Source organism: Eurosta solidaginis, chromosome X, assembly GCF_040869045.1.
Source record: "Eurosta solidaginis isolate ZX-2024a chromosome X, ASM4086904v1, whole genome shotgun sequence".
Lineage (NCBI taxonomy): Eukaryota > Metazoa > Arthropoda > Insecta > Diptera > Tephritidae > Eurosta > Eurosta solidaginis.
Genome location: NC_090324.1, coordinates 153,317,189 through 153,326,935, shown reverse-complemented (window position 1 = coordinate 153,326,935; position 9,747 = coordinate 153,317,189). Strand labels below are relative to the sequence as shown.

The window sequence follows — 9,747 nt, the reverse complement described above, 5'->3', positions numbered from 1 at the left end:
GAAATCAAGAGGAATCTGGATTCAAAGGCGATGATGAAACTTTAGCAAATATTATGACCGCTGAAGAATACCTCTAACATAAGGATATACAAATGAACGGCACATTTTTTTGGATATGGTGAACTCTGATGGTTTGCTAGTTTGCGCAAAGGGTTTGCACTACGGTCGCGTACTTACAAATATATTAAAAGTGTACAGCGATCCAGGCAATTTAGTGCTTGTAATAAATTGTTCAGATTGGGAGGAGCATTATTATAAGTCTATATTGGAACAGAAATATGTACATGAAGTAGCGAACGCAGCTACGGAAAGAGAACACGTTTATTTGGAAGGCGACATTCAATTCATAAGCACACGAATTCTAGTTGTTGATCTCTTAAAGCATCGTATACCCATTGAGCTAATAACGGGCATCGTTGTGCTATGCGCACCCGCCATTATTGAATCCTGTCAAGAAGCATTTGCTTTGCTTCTTTCTCGTATGAGTAATAAAACTGGTTTTATAAAAGCATCTTCCAACAGCGCCTAAGCTTTCCATTGGATTTAACATACTTTGGGTTTATTTAACAAAATATTTCTTTACATCAATAACTACTTTCCTACAAAAAAATTTTTTTAATCACTTTGCTGTTTTTAAAAATATTGTAAGCGATACAAATTTACTGGCAAAAATAAAAGTAGTCATAGTAGTATAAAGTAATAGATATAAATGCAGAAGCTGGAATTCAGTTCCAGGTAATTGCTTTACCCTCTACTCAACGTGAGGTATAAATTGTTTTTAAAATTCACCGGACGCTTCTCGACGAAAGCGGTCATACCTTCCTTGCGATCTTCAGTTGAGAATGTTGTATGGAAAGTGCGACGTTCGAACTTAAGACCCTCCTGCAATGTAGTTTCATACTCTCTATTCACAGCCTCCTTGCACAACTGTACAATCAAACCGGAGTGTGTGCCAATCTTTGTACCCAATTTAACTGCCTCATTGACCAACTGATCCCCGGGCACCAATTTACTAACCAAACCCAACTTTTCTTCGCTTTATCACCAGCATATATGATGTCACACATCATAGCCAATTCGCAACCACCATACAATGCATAACCATTTACAGCAGCAATAATAGGTTTCTGACAGCGTGCAACCTGCGACCAATCGCTAAGGAAATTACCCATACCAATTACCACATATTGCTCTGCATTTCCTCAATATCAGCACCTGCAGCGAATGCAAATTTTTTTTTTTGTTAAATAATTTCATTATTAAATTAATTCATTAGAAGTAAATGCTAATTTACTATTAAGTGGTTTAAGAGACCAATACTTGCTTTCAGTCATCTAATGATGAATTATTACAATTAATTCATTTAATAAAATTTTTCATAGGAATTCCTTCAATTACAATAGTTATAAAGCTATGATTAGTTCCACAAATTTCAGAACATTGTCCAAAAAATAATCCAGGACGATTAATTATAAAATTAGTTTGATTTTTTTTTATTTTAGTTTGATTTAATCGTCCTGGCGTTCCATCAATTTTTGCACCAAGAGCAGGAAATGTTCATGAATATATAGGATGTAATACAATTCGTTTAGAAATTATGCTTTCACAAATAATAAATAAAAATAATAAAATTCTTATTAATGAAATAGATGAACCAATTGTAGAGGTAACATTCCATGTAGTATAAGCATCTGGATAATTTGAATATCGTCGTAGTATTCCTGCGATGCGTCGGACTCGGGGAGCGAGAGTAGTGCTGATTCAATGAACTCCGTGTTGGAGAAGCACACAAATGAAAACGGAGTAGAAGAGTGGAGAAGGGTACGGAGCAGAGGAAGTAAAAGAGCTCTCTCGCAGTACCGTGCAGCACTAAGAATTGTTCAACGCTTGGGAGCAGTGGTCAACCCAACAGAAGTGGAGATCGAGCGCTTGGAATGGGCCCATGAAGCGGTAGAAGTAGGTTGAAGGCAGTTCAAAAGGTTTGCTGCGAGAAACCCTCGGTTCTGCAACCGGTACGAGGAGGAAGAAGCGTCGAATGGCAGAATGAAGAGGCAACGTTCGGCGGAAGGCGACAAGCCTGCTTTCAAGAGGCAGAAAGGACCCAGTCCTAGAGCCGCGAGGCAGGGCAGTCGCATAGACAAGACAAGTAGGCCCAAAGCTGTAAGACAGATGGGCTCCAATAGCGAGGTAGCAACTACCTCGAAAGCTGCGAGTCAGAGGGAAGTTCCAATTAAGGAAGTAGGAGATAAGCCAAGGGGAGATAACGCTAAGATTCCGGCTTTCTCGGAGGCGCTAAAGGGAGTTAACGCTAAGACTGCGGCTTTCACGGAGGTGCCAAAGGGAGATAACACTAAGACTGCTGCTTTTCCCGAGAAGATGAGTGATGTGGCAAAGCAGTCACTGACTGTGGCGCTGGTTGATCTTAGCAGTCCTTTCGGACAAATGACTACTGAAAGGTGGAGATCTGTGGAAAGGGAGCTTATTAGCTTAATGCTTAAGATGATGCGGGAACAACCAAGTAAGCCCCTTCCAACCTTTGATTCGGGGGGATGGTATAATGGTGTGAAGATGATAGCGTGCGACAACATCGCGAGCTTGCAGTGGCCGGAGGAAGTGGTTCCAAACCTCCAAAGGCACGAACGCGCGGTTTGAGGTGGTGGATAAAGCGCAAATCCCCACGGTATCAAAAGTTAAGGTATGGATACCATGCGTGATGAAGTCGGAGGATACACTGCGACTTCTGCAGAATCAGAATCCGAACATACCGACACAGGATTGGAAGGTACTTACTGTATCTCGGCCTACCGAGGATGGTCAGTTCTACATATTCCAAATAAACAAGCAGGCGGAGGATATTTTGTACACGCAGCTTGGTAAAATGTCCTTTGGCACTGGCAAAATTTACATGCGACTCAGGATAAAAACCCTAACACGCTAGAGGTGGGCGAAGTCGAAAAGGACCTCAAAAGCCTAAGGAAAAAAAGACAGGTGGAGGTCCCCGACGTCACCACGAACATGCTAGAAGAGGACCAACCGCTAAATGGTGTTGTGACTCGCACAGAGGAACACCTTGCACAACAGTCACGAGAGGCTGAAGGGGGCCTCGAATACTCTAAACCAAAAGGGCAAGGGGAGGACGACGATGTCAAGACGAAGTTGCTGGAGGGGGACAAACAGCCCATTGGTGCTGCGAGTCCTACAGATAAACCTCCAACACAGTAAAGTGGCGTCGAGCGAACTCCTCCTAACCCTTGAGGAGGGTTCGTTTGACGTGGCGCTTATCCAGGAGCCGTGGCTCTCATCGGGAGGAAAGCTTTCTGGACTTAGCGCGCGCGGGTTTGGCGTTTACTACGCGCAAACGGAAGGACGGGTGCGAGCTGTAGTAATGGTAAGGAAACAGCTGCATTCATATATGCTGCCTAATTACACCACTGAGGATCTCGTAGCGATGGCCGTTGAGAAAAAGAATAAGTAGGCATTTATCCTGGCGTCCTGCTACATGGCCCATGCTCCGGAGGTCCCACCGATGGAGTGCAAAAGGCTAGTACAGGAGGAAGGGCGCAAAGGGCGGTTGGTCATAGGCGCAGATGCAAATGCGCACCACAATGCATGGGGAAGAGCAGATACGAACGAGAGAGGCGAATCTCTGTTTTGTTACATCCTGCAAACCAATTTGCAGATAGCCAACAGGGGAAATGTCCCTACATACATTGGTCCAACATCCAGCAATGTTCTGGATATTACATTGAGCTCCGAGCGTGATATATCAAGGTATGATTGAAAGGTTCTTGATAGACCATCCTTCTCCGAACATGCGTATATCAGCTTCAACATCCCCCTAAAGAGGGTAGAGAAGGGAGGAACCTTTAGAAACCCTAGGTCAACGAACTGGACTAAATTCCAGAAACATGTAGAAACAAAACTGGGACAACCCAAAGAGGTTGCTAATGTAGAGGAACTGGAGGAGTCGAATGAATTCCTAACAAGGACACTTATGACTGCGTATAACAAAGCTTGCCATCTAAGAAGATTCAGAGGAAAAGCAAAGCCGCCATGGTGGAGCAATGAGCTGAGTCTTCTAAGAAGACAGGTTAACGAAATGTTTAAGCTCGCAAAGACCGCGGAAAGCGAAGCGTGTCGGGACGAGTACAGGGATCTACTGAGGATCTACAAGCGTGAAATTACCAGGGCGAAGAGAAACTCATGGAAAAGTTTCTGTACGGACATAGAGTGCTCCAGCGAAACAGCACGGTTGAAAAAAGTCCTAGCAAAGGGAAACATAGTCCAGGGACTAATAAAGAAAGAGAACAGGGAATGGTCACGTAATAGTGGGGAATCCCTTGAGGTGTTTCTCGATACACATTTCCCATCGGGAGACGGTTTCGAGGAGCCAGCAGACATCACTCACACTTCGATCACGGAGCTAGTAGTGCCGGGCTTGGTGACCGATACCAAGATCGAGTGGGCAATGAAGACGTTTTCTAAGTTTAAATCGCCGGGTCCAGATGGTATATTCCCGGCCATGCTACAAGTCTCAATTAGAGTGGTCGTGGAATGGCTTAAAATAATATTCGATGGGTGCATACAACTGAATCATGTACCGCACTCTTGGAGAACTGCTCGTGTAGCTTTTCTACCAAAGGCGGAGAGATCGGTCACATGTATTTCAAAGACTATAGACCCATTAGCTTAACATAATTTCTGCTCAAAACCTTTGAGAGGCTGATAGATGTGTACATAAAGTCCAACGTGGATGAAAAGCTGTTCTCCACAACACAGCATGCGTACACCAAAGGCAAGTCGGTAGATACCGCATTGCATAGGGTGGTAATAAGCATAGATAAATCCCTGTAATATAAGGAGTATGCTCTGGGAGTCTTCTCGGACATTGCCGGGGCTTTCAATAATGTTGCAAAGTGGGCGATTATGGATGGTCTTAATTACATTAAAGTACATCCTGCCTTAATCAGATGGATCGGCTGCATGTTAAATTGCAGAAAGATTACATCACAATGGGGATTGTACGAGGCCACGAAATCAGAGGACAGGGGCACGCCGCAGGGAGGGGTGCTATCACCTCTGCTGTGGACGCTGGTCAACAACCAACTGCTCAGGCAATTCGATGAGGGACCCGTAAAACTTACGGCTTACGCAGATGACGTTGCAATTGTCATAAGTGGAAAGTGCCTTCCAACGATTAGTTCTTTGATGGGTCGGGCGCTTCGCGATATTCATACCTGGGCATCTAATGTCGGGTTGAAAGTCAATGCGGAGAAGACGGATATGGTCTTGTTTACAAAGAGGTACAAGGTCCCAAATTGGACCAGGCCTAAGTTAGGAGGGGTGACCTTACAGGAGAAACCTTGCACAAAATATTTAGGAATCATCCTAGAGAGTAAGCTGTCATGGAAGCTCAACGTGGAGGAGAGGGTCAAGAAGGCCTCAACGGCAGTATACGCATGTAAAAGAATGCTGGGGTGTACGTGGGGCTTATCGCCCTCTCTTTCTCATTGGGTTTTTACAGCGATTGTAAGCCCTATTCTATACTATGGAGTTCTTGTTTGGTGGAAAGCCACACAAAAAACAACATACCTCAAAAAATTAGAGGGGGTATGCAGACTATCAATGCTTAGCATTACGGGAGCCCTGAAAACAACCCCGAAGGCTGCACTGTATGCCATTTTGCACATCCCACTTGTAGACCTGGTAGCAAAGAAACAAAGCGTTAACGACCGCAACCAGACTCGGTGCTTCGGGGCAGCTTGAGCGCCGACCATATGGCCATAGTAGTATAGCGTCATCAATCACAAGATGAACAGACTACATGATTCCCTATCTGCGCTTAGAGGGAGATCTTAAGGCCACAATAGAGGTGGGACGGTTGGCGCAAGAGTGCGCAAATGGCGGACGAGGCGATACATGTGTACACCGATGGTTCCAAAGTAGTGGAAGGAGTAGGGTCTGCGGTATACTGCGCTGATCCGGAAATAAGAAGATCCTACAGGCTGCCGGATTACTATAGCGTTTTCCAAGCGGAAAATATTAGCCGTAACCAAAGCAGTAGAAACCCTGGAAGAGAATAGCTTAAGCTGCAACCGTGTTAACTTTTTTATTGACAGTCAAGCAGCAATTAAGGCAATAATCTCGCATAGCACAGCATCTAAATGCGTGTTAGAGTGTAAGCAGTCTCTGGAGAGAATCGGGACAGGGAGAAGCATACATCTATATTGGGTCCCAGGGCATATGGGAATAGATGGGAATGAAAAAGCAGGATGAACTAGCTAAAAAGGGCGCATCCCTTGAAGCTTGCTCCGTAGATATCCCAATTAGATTGGGCGAGATTAAGCGAAGGCGAGAGGTGCACATGATCGACCAAGCGGGAAAGGCGTGGGTTCAAGCGCGGGCTGTAAAGTGTCGAAGATTATGTGTAGGTCTTACAACCTTAGACTAACACAGTTGCTCCTATCATTAAAAAGAGAGGACTGTAGACTCATGACGGGTATTCTGACTGGACACTGCCTTCTGGCGTCACATGCCTTTAAACTAGGCTTGGCCAGTGATAGTAGATGTAGGAAGTGCGGGTTGGAGGAGGAAACGATCGAGCACGTTCTGTGCTCGTGCCCTGTACTTGCCAGGCTAAGACTCCAGCTATTAGGAGTGATACAGCTGTCATCAGCTGCTAACCGAACATGACATACTAAGTTGAGAGCTATGGTGACAACATAAGGGAAAATAACCATGTAGGAAAATGAAATGGAATGTGTTTGTATGACATGTGTATCAAATGAAAGGTATTAAAGAGTATTTTATGAGGGAGTGGGCCATAGAACTATTAATTAACGTGTTTTCGATATATAGCCATAAAGGTGGACCAGGGGTGACTCTAGAATGTGTTTGTACGTTATGGGTATCAAATTAAAGGTATTAATGAGGGTTTTAAAAGGGAGTGGTGGTAGTTGTATAGGTGGTCGCCTTTTCGAGATATCGGCATAAAGGTGAACCAGGGGTGACTCTAGAATGCGTTTGTACAATATGGGTATCAAACGAAGGGTGTTAATGAGTATTTTAAAAGGGAGTGGGCCTTAGTTCTATAGGTGGACGCCTTTTCAAGATATCGCCATAAAGGTGGACCATGGGTGAATCTAGAATGTGTTTGTACGATATGGATATCAAATTAAAGGTATTAATGAGGGTTTTAAAAGGGAGTGTTGGTAGTTGTATAGGTGGTCGCATTTTCGAGATATCGGCATAAAGGTGAACCAGGGGTGACTCTAGAATGCGTTTGTACAATATGGGTATCAAACGAAGGGTGTTAATGAGTATTTTAAAAGGGAGTGATCCTTAGTTCCATAGGTGGACGCCGTTTCGAGATATCGCCATAAAGGTGGTCCAGGGGTGACCCTAGAATTTGTTTGTACGATATGGGTATCAAACGAAAGGTGTTAATGAGTATTTCAATAGGGCGTAGGGCTTAATTCTATAGGTGGACGCCTTTTCGGGATATCGCCATAAAGGTGGACCAGGGGTGACTCTAGAATGTGTTTGTTCGATATCGGTATCAAATTAAAGGTATTAATGAGGGTTTTAAAAGGGAGTGGTGGTAGTTGTATAGGTGGTCGCCTTTTCGAGATATCGCCATAAAGGTGGACCAGGGGTGACTCTAGACTTTGTTTGTACGATATGGGTATCAAATGAAAGGTGTTAATAAGTCTTTTTAAAAGGGAGTGGGCCTTAGTTCTATAGGTGGACGCCATTTAGGGATATCGTCATAAAGTTGGATCAGGGTTGACTCTAGAATTTGTTTGTACGATATGGGTATCAAATGAAAGATGTTAATGAGTATTTTAAAAGGGCGTGGGGCTTAGTTCTATAGGTCGACGCCTTTTCGATATATCGCCATAAAGGTGGACCAGGGGTGACTCTAGAATAGGTTTGTACGATATGGGTATCAAATTAAAGGTATTAATGATGCTTTTAAAAGGGAGTGGTTGTAGTTGTATATGTGAAGGAGTTTTCCAGATATCTACCAAAATGTGGACCAGGGTGACCCAGAACATCATGTGTTGGATACCGCTAATTTATTTATATATATAATACCACGAACAGTATTCCTGCCAAGATTTCAAGGGTTTTTTATTTCGCCCTGCAGAACTTTTTCATTTCATTCTACTTAATATGGTAGGTATCACACCCATTTTACAAAGTTTTTTTCTAAAGTTATATTTTGCGTCAATAAACCAATCCAAATACCATTTTTCATCCCTTTTTTTGTATTTGGTATAGAATTGTGGCATTTTTTTCGTTTTTGGTAATTTTCGATATCGAAAAAGTGGGCGTGGTCATAGTCTGCTTTCGGCCATTTTTTATACCAATACAAAGTGAGTTCAGATAAGTACGTGAACTGAGTTTAGTAAAGATATATCGATTTTTACTCAAGTTATCGTGTTAACGCCGAGCGGAAGGACAGACGGTCGACTGTGTATAAAAACTGGGCGTGGCTTCAGCCGATTTCGCCCTTTTTCATAGATATAAGTTATTGTCCCAGAGTCTAAGCCCCTACAAAATTTCACAAGGATTGGTAAATTTTTGTTCGACTTATGGCATTAAAAGTATCCTAGACAAATTAAATGAAAAAGGGCGGAGCCACGCCCATTTTGAAATTTTCTTTTATTTTTGCATTTTGTTGCACCATATCATTACTGGAGTTGAATGTTGACATAATTTACTTATATACTGTAAGTATAAATTTTTATTAAAATTTGACTTAAACAAAATTTTGCTAATTTTTATTAAGCATACATATAGTAATAGAAATAACGTTCCTGCCAAATTTCATAATGATATCTAGAACGACTGCCAAATTACAGCTTGCAAAAATTTTAAATTACCTTCTTTTAAAAGTGGGCGGTGCCACGCCCATTGTCCAAAATTTTACTAATTTTCTATTCTGCATCATAAGTTCAACTCGCCTACCAATTCTCATCGCTTTATCCGTCTTTGGTAATGAATTATCGCACTTTTTCGGTTTTTCGAAATTTTCGATATCGAAAAAGTGGGCGTGGTTATATCCGATATTATTCATTTTAAATAGCGATCTGAGATGAGTACTCAGGAACCTACATACCAAATTTCATCAAGATACCTCAAAATTTACTCAAGTTATCATGTTAACGGACAGACGGACGGACGGACGGACATGGCTCAATCAATTTTTTTTCGATCCTGATGATTTTGATATATGGAAGTCTGTATCTATCTCGATTCCTTTATACCTGTACAACCAACCGTTATCCAATCAAAGTTAATATACTCTGTGAGCTCTGCTCAACTGAGTATAAAAATTTAGTTTTTAATCAAATAGGATTTAAAGTTAATCCTGTAAATAAAGGATATAAATGGATGAATCCAGCTATAATAGCAAAAACTTCTCCTATAGATAACGCGTACTGAAAATGAGCAACTACATATTAAGTATCATGTAAAATAATAGCAATTGATGAATTAGCTAATACTACAGCTCTTAAACCTCCAATAGTAAATAAGAATACAAATCCTAAAGATCATAGGTTTGTTGGGGAATATATCAGATGAGTTCCATGTAATGTTGCTAATCAACTAAAAATTTTCTATGTGAAATAGTAGATGAAAGAGGGGGGTACACTGTTCATCCTGTTCCAGTTCCGTTTTCTACTATACTACTAGTCAGTAATAATATAATGGATGGGGGTAATAATCAAAAACTTTTAT

The 9,747-nt window shown here is 42.1% G+C and overlaps 1 pseudogene; it reads right to left on the bottom strand.

Moving 5' to 3' along the window:
* Positions 1-744: 744 nt before the first annotated feature.
* Positions 745-1,231, bottom strand: LOC137235200 (probable enoyl-CoA hydratase, mitochondrial; annotated as a pseudogene).
* Positions 1,232-9,747: the final 8,516 nt, after the last annotated feature.